Here is a 12,379-nt window from a genome sequence, read left to right as displayed (position 1 = left end):
TTGGTCATGATTTAATAGTTTGGTTTTAAACATAGACTATGTATAAATAACTCAACATTTTTTGGTTACAAACATAATTTTTTTTAGTTAGCCTGTAATGTATATAAAAAGTCATTCTAAACCAGATAATTTTATAAAGTGATACATTTGTTTCAACATAGAGAGTTTTGTTTGACAGCTTTTCCCCTTCATGTCTGCTTAACATGCACTCAACAACTGTTGTTATAAAATGTCACAAACCTCTCATACAAAGTCAATGCAATTTTGAGTGTGAAAGTACCCTTGTTTATTCTTTTGCAGCTATATAAACACCCATCAGCGTCTGTTGCTTACAACTCTGTGTTGAATTAGAATGAGTGCAGACTGAGAGTCAAGTGGAAGGTTCTTGTTCAGCCTTCACTCCAATCTGGTCCACACTTTCAAATGATCTTTGTCAGTTTATTCTTGAACTTATGCTTCACATACATGTGATTGCATACCACAGTTTAGACAGCTGTTTGCAATGTGTTATGCTTGTTCTCTGCTCCTGAGAAACTGAAGATGTCTGGAGCATATGTCTTCTGGTAAATCACAGATAGCTCCACACAGTGGACGAGTATGGCAAGCCAAATTGACTTTTAATCATGTGCAGAATATGAATTATTCATAGCTGTAATTCAAATTTCACTAGTTAAAATGGCAAATTATTGATTTCAGCAATGGAATTACTACTAGTAAAAAAATGCTCATTTTTAAGGTCATTATGTTTGCACTAGTAAAAATTTTCATTCTTGATATAAAAAATGATGGCATCACTCACAGAAATACACATTCTTGATCAAAATGAAAAGAAAAAAACTATTAAAAACACAATTATTGATATCGGTAACTGCATTTTCACTAGTAGAATTTAACATTGTTCTGTCATTGACTTCTTTTCAAAACACGATTTCAGATATCTATAATTAATTTCTTACTAGTTGAAATTCCAATTTCACATATCAGCAATGCACTTCATCTTATTAAAAATTACACTTTTTATATCAATAATTACATTGTTACTAGTGCAAATGCCCATTCTTGATATTAATTATTGAACTGCAACTAATGAAAATGTTAATTTCAGATATCTGTAATATGATTGTAACTAGAAGGAAAGCCTTTTATGAAATCTTTAATTACTCTTCAATTTACTGATATATGAAATCCTTTATCTGAAATACCAAATCTAACATGTTGAAATACACTAGCAGGTATCAAAATTGAGCATTTTCACTAGTTGTAACTCAATTGTGATATCAGGGATGAATATTTGCAATAATAACAATGTAATTACTAATATAAAAACTATAATTTTTAGTACACTCAAAAAATATATATTTTAGCCTATTTTTAAGATTTACGCATTTCAATTTCATAAAAAAAATTCCATCAAATTGAATAGTGTAATTTTTAACAAATTTAAATGACTAAAACATAGAATATTAGTTTTATTAATAGTTAAAAAAATATTATTTGATGAAAGATTACTCAATTCAGTTTAACGGAATTTTGTTATGAAATTAAAATGCTTAAATCTTAACATTTGTTGTTTTGAGTGTAAGAAGCACATAGCTTAAATGTGTATTTGAAATTTAAACTAGTAAGAATGAATTATAGATATCTGTCATTGTGTTTTGAACAAGAGTGAATGAAAGATCATTGTGAAATTCTACTATTGAAAGTGCCGTTACAGAGTTCAAGAATTATTTTTTAAATAGTTTTCTTTCCATTTTTGGTGTATTTCTGTGAGTGATGATGACGTCATTTTTAATAAACAAGAATAAACTTTTTTACTAGTGTAAACCTAATGACTGATATAAAAAATGAGCCTTTTTACTACTAGCAGTTATTCCATTGCTGATATCAAGAAAATGCATTTTAACTAGTGAAAATTAAATTACAGATATCTGTAATTCATATCCTGCACATAATTAAAAAATAAATTGCAAGGACTATACAAGGACATCCATTGAACTCTGAACAAGAGATTTTAGTGCAGCCCTGTAATCATATGTTCACTTCCCCAAATAAAACAGAATTAATGAGTATTTTTATATAAAGTTTGTGATGCAAAAAGGCTCGCTCTTAAGAAAGTAGCAGACATCAACTGCATTAGCTGAAATTGCTCTAAATAAGTAATCCGTTACATTTTAGATCCCATTAAAACATTGCAACAAGAACGCAAATAAGTCTCCCAGTTAACAAATATGGTTCACTACGACAAGCATGCTGCACGTTACCTTTAATTTGACATCGCAGAATAGCGTACAGAGTTCAGATCCATGTGGCACTCCTTGTGAGAAGTCAATTCGGCAGGTTTCATGTGGGAGCGCGAGAACGTGGAGGGGCGAGTGGCGGCAAAACAATCCCTCACCATGGAAACTAGCTCAGCCTTCTGCCAGAGAGAGTTCTCAAGGAGGGAGGGATTTACCCCGCTTGAACGAACATGCTTGGAAGTGTAGGGAAAAGTTCCAGGTATTACCGGCAAATCGATGAATTTTACCATCGCTACGTGTGTTTGTGAGCAAATAAACAAAATGGCACGGACAACGGGATGTTTCGCTCAGGTAAAACTATTATTTCTGTTCTAGCGAAGAGTTGCATTTGAGCAAAAGCAGCAGAGTCAATTGCAAACAAAGGCTCTGTGTCAAAACCTTGCGAGCGTTCTACCTAGACAACATTTTAAGGTATCATAGGCGCGAAAATGCTGGGAACTCTGAACGCGCGTGATACCCAAACATGGGTAAAAATATGATGCCCAAATATGCTGTCTATGTAGGCAAATTTCTCAGTAGGTTTCGAGACAAAGCCAAACTTATAGGAGATTTTTGAAAATACATGTCATACGGTAAACATAAGCTATTACCTTATTTGGTGATTTCACAACGCCTATGAATGCATGTTCGTTGTTTATTCAAACATTCAATAACCTAACATTTAAAATAATAATAATAATAATAATAATAATAATGAAAACGTAATCTTATTTGGAGAATAGTTTGGTGCCTCAATGTGAAGTAGTTTACATGTCTCTCTGTTTTTTGGCTTGGAATAGTGACCAAAATATTCAAATTGTTGTTTGCCGTTGAATGAGAAACGATTGATAGAACAGTGAACAGTTGGGTTCTTCCTTAATGGCATGTTAGTTCAGTCCAGCACACTTTCACAAAAAATAATTCAGTATTTGAACACATACATACCAACTGGCATGTACACATGAAGATTGCATGATCACTGCTCAAGTATAAAGTTGCCCCCTGCTTTCAGTTTTGGCAGCTACTGAAGCTGCAAGCCTTTTTTCCTGAACTTTCTGAACAGACTGTCTATTGTGCTTTTGGAACAATAACCCTTCCTTCTCATTGGTTTGGACTGTCAGCTCAATCATGGGAGCTGCTCTGTTCCCTGTCCAGTGCTTGCGCAATATAGATCATGGTGGGATGTCACCAAACCTTGAACAAAACAGATAGTCTTGCCACCACAGTATGTAAAAAACCTTTTCATAGGGTCAGACTTAGTCGATCCGTATCTTGTCATTCCACTGTGAATGTGATTTTGTACACACACTGTGTCAGCTGTAATAACAGTGATGCAAGGACCCTTAGTTCCAAATTCCACCCTCTCTCCCCTGCATCTCATGTGTCAAACAATGTAATACACATCACTCCTATTACAAGAAACATTCATGCATTCATCCTTTTTTCTTCCCAGGCTCTGTCAATATTGATTTATGGTGTAGAGATATTAAGCCATTTTCCTTATGTACTTGTGTTTTGATTTAGCAACTTGATAATAGTGAGTGCTATAATTTGTGGTTACATATCTTTTTTTAATCAAGAAAGAGAGACAAGAGCAAACATGGTATACCAAAAAAAAAAAAAAAAAAAAAAAATATATATATATATATATATATATATATATATATATATATATATATATATATATATATTTAAACTTGTAAAATCATCTTGAATGGGGTACTGTGAATGAACATCAGTGCTCTTCAAATTTTGGCATGTGGTATTCATTGACGCACCTCTAATTTCCAGAAACTATGAAAAGAAAACTAGCTGTGACTTGCTTTAATAGTAAGTCGACTGAACTTCAGATCATTTCATCAGAACAGTTAAAAGTCCCAATGAATTGGCTTGACGAGTGCAGATGCCTTTGCTGTGTTGTAAAGTTGGACCAGGACATACTGCCTTTTAAAAAAAATAGCCAGCAGCCTTTGGCAGGGCTCCAGACTAAAAAAATGACTTAGCTCCTAAACTGAAACATTAAGGAGCCAAATCACAGAATTGCTCGATTTAGTTTGCTGTTCAGAAACAAGATAGAAAGCAGAAGAAAAGGAACTCCGCTGATAACCCATTCATTGGAGGTGAATAAACTGTATATATGGTTGAGAAGATAAGTTTGCATTCCCTTTTGTCTCATAAATGTTCACACCCCTTTTGTAATTTATACAAATATAAGAAATAAAAGATTATTTTTTATTTAGTACTGCTCTTCAGAATCTACTATACAGACATATACATAAAATATAGTATGCATATAGTAGTGTTGCCTTCTTGAGCATCAATGAATGTTTGCACCTTGTGTAATAGTTGTGAACAAGTCCCTCAATTGTCAAAAGCTTGATATATATATAATTTTAATTGTTTTAAAATATTGCCTTAGTCTTTCTTTACTGTTACTGGATGGCATGACACAGAGACTACAAGAATTCCAGATGCAGTTTATTGTGCTACTCCAACCCAATCAATAATTACCAGAAGAAAAAAACCAATACGGAACTTTTAATTATAAAGAAGACTGTAATACACATGGAACTCTTATTTTGAAATGTCTGCACTCCCAGTTGTGAGCTCACTGACGGCTGATTCGCTGAAAAAGTGAATCTGATTCAAACTGGTAACCTGAGCTCCTGAGTTCAAATCCGCAGTTCTTTACGGGTGATTCATGAAAAAGATCCGGTTCAAAAGAGTCATTTGTTCAAACGTTCTTGCGCTGGGTTTGTTGTTGCGTGCGGTGCAGCGATCTCTTCAAAACAGAACGGTGGCATGCGCTCTAAAGATGTATTCAGTAACTCACAAGATATCTGACAAAACCGCATATGAACGCGCACAACCCAACTGTCGCCAGTGGTGGCTAGATTTTAAATTATTGTCGCAATCAGTTATTTTTGGTTGCATTTGTGACCATTTTAGCCACAGTCTGGAGCCCTGTTTGGGTTATTCTCACCTTTCAAGGCAAGTCAGTCCTCTTGGCAGCCATCTTTGGAATGCTCCCGGGCAGCTATTTTCTATGGATACAAGCGGCATAAAAGTACAGCACCTATTTACTTGAATGGGGAAAGACCGAAATCTCCAAATGGTTGGTCAAGATTACGATCAAAGAACATATTTCAAATCAGCAGTAAAATCGGACAATAATAGCCTAGTTTCCATCCACTTTTCGGGCTATTTTGTTATCGACAAATTTTTTTTTGCGAAATTTGCCGTCTTCTGCCTGTTTCCATTCAAATGGCCTTTTATCGATAAAAATTTTGTGTGTGATGACATCATGCCTAAAAAAAACACTTTGTCGCATAAGTTTTGGTTCATCGCAAAAGAAATCTGCCCTTAAGCCGTTTCCATACAGAAATGTGTGTTTATCGCTAATTCACCTCCCAGATGTCCCTAATTTTTTTCCTCCTAAGTTTTGGTAAAATGGGGAGAGTATTGAGAAAATTCATTGAAATTAACCAGCTTACTGTCATTTTAATTTCACAAATAAAAGCAATCAGAAGAGGATGAATTGCAATCAAAAGCGAACAGTTGCCCTTCTGATAGGACTTTAATATTGGTCCTCCTGATGTTGCGCCTACCGGTTCCGACCCGAAAGCGAGTCATCATGGCCCTGTTCAAGCTGGCAACCTGCACCAACTAGTGAGGGAACTTTCGGTCTTAGTATAAGGACCATCCATCGATGTGTATATGCTGTGTGCACAGCTATAAAAGAAAAACTGATGCTGTGTAATTTCAGGGTTTACATATGATACATTCCTGATATTCAATAGGCTATTTTAAACAGTCATCTAATCTAAAGCATTGCTATCACAACTGCATTATGTCCCACAACTTTTAACGACCAACTGAACTTGATTGTCATCTATAATTAATTTTAGCATCATAATTCAATTGACATTTTCTGAAGAAGCTCAGCAAATGCGATCCGAGGTAAAGAGGGTTATATTTAAAATATTTAAATGTTTTAAAATGTTCAAAAGCTGGTTTTCTGAAAGTGAACTCATTGGACAAATAGTTCTGATAGTTTATAGTCTTGAAAAAAGTGTAGAACATTCTGAGAATGTCATTCAGCCGACTTTTTTCGCCTACAGAACAGGATAAGGCTAATTTAAGTTTGTGTAAAGAAAAGGCATATATAGGTCTAAAAATATAATGTTTTTCGTTTCGTAATTTATTTTTTTAATTTAATGCGTTTTCCGTTTGGTAATTTGTTTAATTTAATACAGGGAATTTTGCCAGCATTTTTTCAAAAGTAAGCTAAACAATAATTAAATAGAATTGGGCTATATGTTAGTGTTCCAAAAAAGCACACTGAAGCTTTTCTCATAGTATTGTGTATTTATTTTTAATTTAAAACATCTTTGTGCATAGAAATTATATGTTTTTTGTATTGTGGCCTAATTCCATGACTGCCGTCTATTATTTTAAATGGTGTGGAAAAGCAGCTTTAATAAATAAACGGATGTCTACCGTGATTAATTTAATCACAAACAGTGGCCATTCATTTGTTCTCCGTGCACTTGTCGATGTGCATGATATGAGATATTTGTGTTGGGACTCCTGGAAGTGTCATGACGTGTTTGCAGCATCGGATATTTATGCCGTTAAGATCAATCCATAATCACGTACAATAAATTGGCTTTCAAGGCTGTATACCGTCGTCATGATTAACACAGGCTAATGATTGGGGCAAATTCTGTCATGTGAGACATGTGAGTGTTTCCAAACCAGTTTTTCACGACATTTGAAGTATCGACAGAGTTTATGCGCTAGAGTTAAACGGAAAAATATTATGTCGACACTTGTGAAATTTTTGTGATAATTTGCGTTTCCATCAGCTTTATTTTGATGCGCTAAAACTTTTTTCACAAAAAATCCTTGGATGGAAACGTAGTTAATGGTATCATGAATTTTGCTTCTTTAGCTCAGATCACTCTAAAAACGCTATTTTTCAGGCTGGCCCAGCTAAAGCGCATGCGCGTTTTCGAGTTGACTGACGATGTCTGTGTCTAAAAGGTGATTGGCTCTTTTACCTTTAAGGCGGGACTTCATTTTCTACATCCGCCATATTTGGGCGTTCCAATTTCTCCCATTCATTTTAAAACCAGTGCTCCATCTCTGGCTAAATAGTCTCTGTTCTCCGATACCTGGATCGGTATCGGCTCTGATACTGAAGCTTTAAGACAGATTGGGTATCGGTCCGACGAGCCCGATCCAAATTTGATACTGTGTGTTAGTCATGTTCATTACTGTCAAGCTCCAAAAATGACATAAAAGATCCATAAAAACACCATTAAAGCATTATGACTCATGCATTTTATTCAAAGCCACTTGAAGACGTGCGATAGCTCTGTGAATCACAAAAGGCTGTTTAATAAGTAAATATATAGTATGTGCAGCGCCAGCACGTTAGTGAATGGTGCTGCTCTGTTGACACAAACTCACGCACACGCTGGTGATGCACTTGCCGCTATTTTTAGCCTTTACAGCGGTGCGCAATATTTGAGCGCTACTCAAGAACAGCATCTCAGATGTAGATGCTCAATAGTTCAGTTCACTTATAATATGCATTTAGAACAGCACCGGAGGAGCATTTTACCAGAATTTGAATAAGAAGCGAATTAAACTACTGTGAACTTGCCTACAAACAGACACATAAAGGACTTCCTGGAGAATTTAGAATGTCAAAATAAAAGCGTGAGGGTTTAAAAAGGGCACGATTTAAATATATTACTGTTGTATTTAAAATTAAAATAAAGTCAATAATAATAATAATATTAATAACATGTATTATTATTATTATTATTATTATTATTGTCATCATTAGTATTTGTTTACATTTATAACAATATTTAAGCTGAATGGGTTCCAAAAAATAACTGTGTGAATGAAAAGTGGACTGATGTCTTACAACTAAATTGAACAAAAAAGAGATCTGGATCCTTTAAAGTCCAGATGCAAGTTGAAACATAAAAAAAAAAGAAAGAAAAAAGAAAAAAGGCCAAAATAAAACACTGGTTTCTTTTCTACTGATGACTTATACTGGAAGTACTGTTAATTTTGCTGCTACATTATCCAGTATACTAGTTAACAATAAAGTTTTTCTTAATAAGCTATACATTTATATTGAAATAATGTGTAGTGAGAGGTTTGTGTTTCTTTACATATTAAAGAGTATTCCCAATTAGTTCCACACAATAATGTAAAGATATTCTAAACTGATTATGCAAAAAAACAACACTGGTATCGGCTTGGGATCGGTATCGGCCGATAATGAGATTTCCAATATCGGAATCGGATCGGAAGAGAAAAAGTGGTATCGGTGCATCCCTAGTTAACACCGCTACTGATTTTACCTCCCAACTCTCATTTCCGCATAAAAAAGATGGTCATTATGATATTCTCATTATTGTAATGTGAATTTTTTTTATTTTTATTTAAAATGTAAAGTATCATTATAGTAGTTCTCCCTTGGTACTGCCTTTAATTTTTGCTGATTTCATTTATAAAATCATTGCACAGCTGGATCTTTTTTTACTGTAATGCAGTAAAAAATGACTTATGGTAATGATAATCATCATTAAAAACAGTGGGAATAGTAAAAGTAAAACGTCTGGATGTGTTATGGTAATGAGAATTGGGGGTAAAATGTGTCCTAAAAATAATGTCACAATGCGAGATGTTTCTAAATATAGGCTTCATTTTCATTATAACATAATTTCATAGAGAATCACCACTTTATGTCACAGCCATGAACATGATTTGATAATCAGAGGCAGGTGGTATTAGGGGGAGGGACATTCTTGTTCTAGAAAGCATTTGATTGCACAAAATGAGTGAATGCAGTGTGAGCCATTAATATTTTTGGTCTGTATTCCAGAAGAGAGGGACTTAAGTGTAATGTGTATATCTGTTAAAAGTGAATTTTGTTAACGTTTAGGAGTACACTAGCATAAAGTTTACTTTAAAGCTAAGCTAACAGACATGAACCAAAAGCAACAAAACTTTTTTTGCTCAATGTGTCATTTTTAGGCCATTAAGAAACTACTATCATATAACTACTAATTACCACTATGAGTCTGTTGATCCAGATGTTTCTTTCTACATATGTTTCTGTTTTAAAGTTATTAAACTACAAATCACAGTCCGTAAACTATTTGAAGTTACCTGTTACTGCTATGCTAGCTAGGCAGAATCAACTGTTTATAATTGAACACTGACATTAAAGGGGACCTATTATGCAAAATTCACTTTTACATGGTGTTTGAACATAAATGTGAGTCGGCAGTGTGTGTGCACAACCACCCTACAATGTTAAAAGTCCACCCACTCCTCTTTCTTATAATTCTTAATAAAAAACAGTGTCTCAAAATGACTGGTTTTCGTATCCGCTCTATAGTGACGTCACTTTAGAGCAGGCCACGCCCACGACTGCTGACGGACTCCACCCTATTATCATAGATCATCCCCTGAGTGATCGACACACAGTCTGCCATTTTTTTCCACGCTGGAGCAGCTACAGTGAGAAGAATAATGTCTCAACTTCGTAAGCATCATATTCATGTATTCCCGGCATCAGAGCCACTGAAGACGCAGTCGACAAGTTTTGTTTTTGAAGAAAATGTGCTCCAAAACATACCAAAATTCGTGTATCATTTTACACCGGACTGCTTTGTGAATGAGGGTCAATATAAAGCAGGATTTTCAAAAAAATGGGACTCTCAAGCATGGATCAGTACCAACTGTTCGTGTTCTAGCTTTATATCCTGAAGATGTAAGTATCGCACTTTATATTTTGTGAATGTTTGCAAATCGCCTTTCCGAATGTGCTTGTTAGCTGATTCCACGGCTAATGCAGCTAAAGTTACCATTGTCTCTGATTGTATTCACGGAGTCCAGAGCTATGTCTTTATAGCTTGTTTGCACATGACGTCTCAACACTGCGTTGCTGTGGCGTGAAATGCAGATGGAGGGCAGGAAGTGATTTTCTACATAAGAAGCACTACCATAAACTCAAAATGCCTATGTTTTGCATAGTTTACAGTTGCTCATACATATATGGCTGAACTCCGGTATTTACGGTGTCAGTCATATTGGTTCTGATTTGTTGTTGCTATAGTATCCGAAGCACGAGCTGTAAAGGCACAGCCCTCTTCCGGAAAGGGGGCGGGGAGCAGCAGCTCATTTGCATTTAAAGAGACACACACGAAAACAGTGTGTTTTTGATTCCACCCAAAAAGAGGCATTTACAACATGGTATAATAAATGATCCGTGGGGTATTTTGAGCTTAAACTTCACAGACACATTCTGGGGACATCTGAGACTTATATTACATCTTGTAATAAGGGGCATAATAGGTCTCCTATAAATCAGATCCATTTGATACTTCTTCCCACATTCTAACCATGTCACATCGCAAGCAGCATTCTGAATTTCCTCAATGTGCATACTTTCCTTTCGCTTGTGACTTGGAATAAAGAAAGAACTGTAAACAGCTGAAAGTCAAGGAAGACAGAGACTGAAAAGGGCTTAAAAATTGGTTCCATTTGGCCAGTCCAGTCAGCACTACTGGAGCAAGGAATCGTGGGTATTTTGTGGAGAGTGTGCAGCTGCTGATGAGCTGCAGCTGGCCAAGTTCCACAGTTCATGAAAGACTCAGAAGGAAAGACATTTAGGCAGCTCGACAGGGTACAACAATCCCTCCACTCCACAGCCCCCAACCTAAAGACGGACCCTATGTCATTATTCAAGGGGCACTGCAGACTTGGGATAGAAACCAAGTCGAAAGGAAACAAAGACACCCCTTCGTATGCTCTGCGTTGGATCTGCCTCTTTCTTTTTTACTTCAGGGAGAATTTAATTAGCAGTACCAGAGGGATTCGTCCAGGTGGAAATGTGTTTAAAAACTTCTTATAATACTACAGACACATTGATCATCTTTTCTTGCCTCAATTTAAACAGAACGTACTCTGATGATAACAGCAGCATTAACATGTACCTCATGCAGTATATAAATCTACACTGTAAAAAATGTCTGTAATTTTAATGGTAAAAGAATGTAAAAATGCAAAAGATAATTGATTAACAAGTATTAACTGTAAAATATACAGTAAAATGTTTTAATATATTTTAAAAGACAATACAGTAGTTTTTACAATAAAATGTTGTAAAAATAAAAATTTTTGATGTAAAAAGTATGATTTTCCTGGATAATTAATGGTAAATATTTACATTATGTTTTACGAGAGTACATGTACTTTTTACGGTAAATTATTGTTAAAATTACAGTAAAAAAACAGTAATCGGGCATTCCCACAATTCCCTGCATGACCCATTACATTTCATTATATTTTATGGGAATAGTTATGTTTCTTCTTATTTTTAATATCAGTTATGTACATTGGGGTGTTCTGTGTTATATTTGATGTAGTTTAGTTAATGTTTATTGCATTATTTTAATTTCACATGTGTTTGTGTGAGTGACACTGAGCACTGTCTCTACATGTTTATTGGCCATTGCTCTTGGAAAGCCCACTACTGATGAACTTCATGTTATCATGTGCTCTTCTGTAATTTTTACGGTGATTAACAATACATTATAAAGTAAAAAGCAGATTTTTACAGTTTCAGAAGGTAAATATAAAGTTTATGACGTTTTACTGTAAATGTAACTTTTTTTTAATGTAAATTACAACAATTTTAAACTGTAAAATTAACAGTTTGTTCTGTAAAGTTGTTTACATTTTTACTGTATTTTTTACATAATTATTCTGGCAACCACAGCTGCCATTTTTTTAATTTTTTTAAAAAACAACAGGATTTTTTTACAGTGTAGGCGAGAGCCCAGATGAGGACCATATGATTGCGCGAGCTAAGAGCCTGGAAGGGGGTCCGTCTCTCCAGTGGTATTTATGCTATAATCTAACCCCCATTCTCACACAGTTATGTCTGATTTGGTAATAACAACACAGACTTAGAGTTTACAGGCTACAAGGAAAGAGATGAGGTAGAGAAATTGTCTCTAGTGCAAAATGGTCTCTAGTGAATGCATAAGCCAATTCATTATCTCTCA

The 12,379-nt window shown here is 35.0% G+C and overlaps 2 protein-coding genes across 7 annotated transcripts in view; one reads left to right on the top strand and one right to left on the bottom strand.

Moving 5' to 3' along the window:
* Positions 1-2,360, bottom strand: part of LOC127414139 (uncharacterized) — a 33,503-nt gene extending 31,143 nt beyond the window's left edge. Inside the window, exon 1 of one of the 3 annotated variants that reach the window (XR_007892745.1) lies at positions 2,262-2,342. The gene's annotated coding sequence lies outside the window, so the exon portion shown is untranslated. Of the gene's footprint in view, positions 1-2,261 lie in introns of all 3 variants that reach the window. The other 2 variants (XR_007892747.1, XM_051651928.1) reach the window with 2 other exon arrangements.
* Positions 1-12,379, top strand: part of dennd2b (DENN domain containing 2B) — a 70,696-nt gene that overhangs the window by 4,245 nt on the left and 54,072 nt on the right. Inside the window, exon 1 of one of the 4 annotated variants that reach the window (XR_007892717.1) lies at positions 2,441-2,588. The exons of 1 other annotated variant lie outside the window; for it this stretch is intronic. The gene's annotated coding sequence lies outside the window, so the exon portion shown is untranslated. Of the gene's footprint in view, positions 1-2,440; positions 2,589-12,379 lie in introns of those variants that run through there. 2 more of the 4 variants (XM_051651541.1, XM_051651559.1) reach the window with 2 other exon arrangements.

This window comes from Myxocyprinus asiaticus, chromosome 2 (assembly GCF_019703515.2).
Source record: "Myxocyprinus asiaticus isolate MX2 ecotype Aquarium Trade chromosome 2, UBuf_Myxa_2, whole genome shotgun sequence".
Taxonomy (NCBI): Eukaryota; Metazoa; Chordata; class Actinopteri; order Cypriniformes; family Catostomidae; genus Myxocyprinus; species Myxocyprinus asiaticus.
The sequence above is the reverse complement of the archived record's forward strand: the minus strand, read 5'-3'. Positions and strand labels throughout refer to the sequence as shown.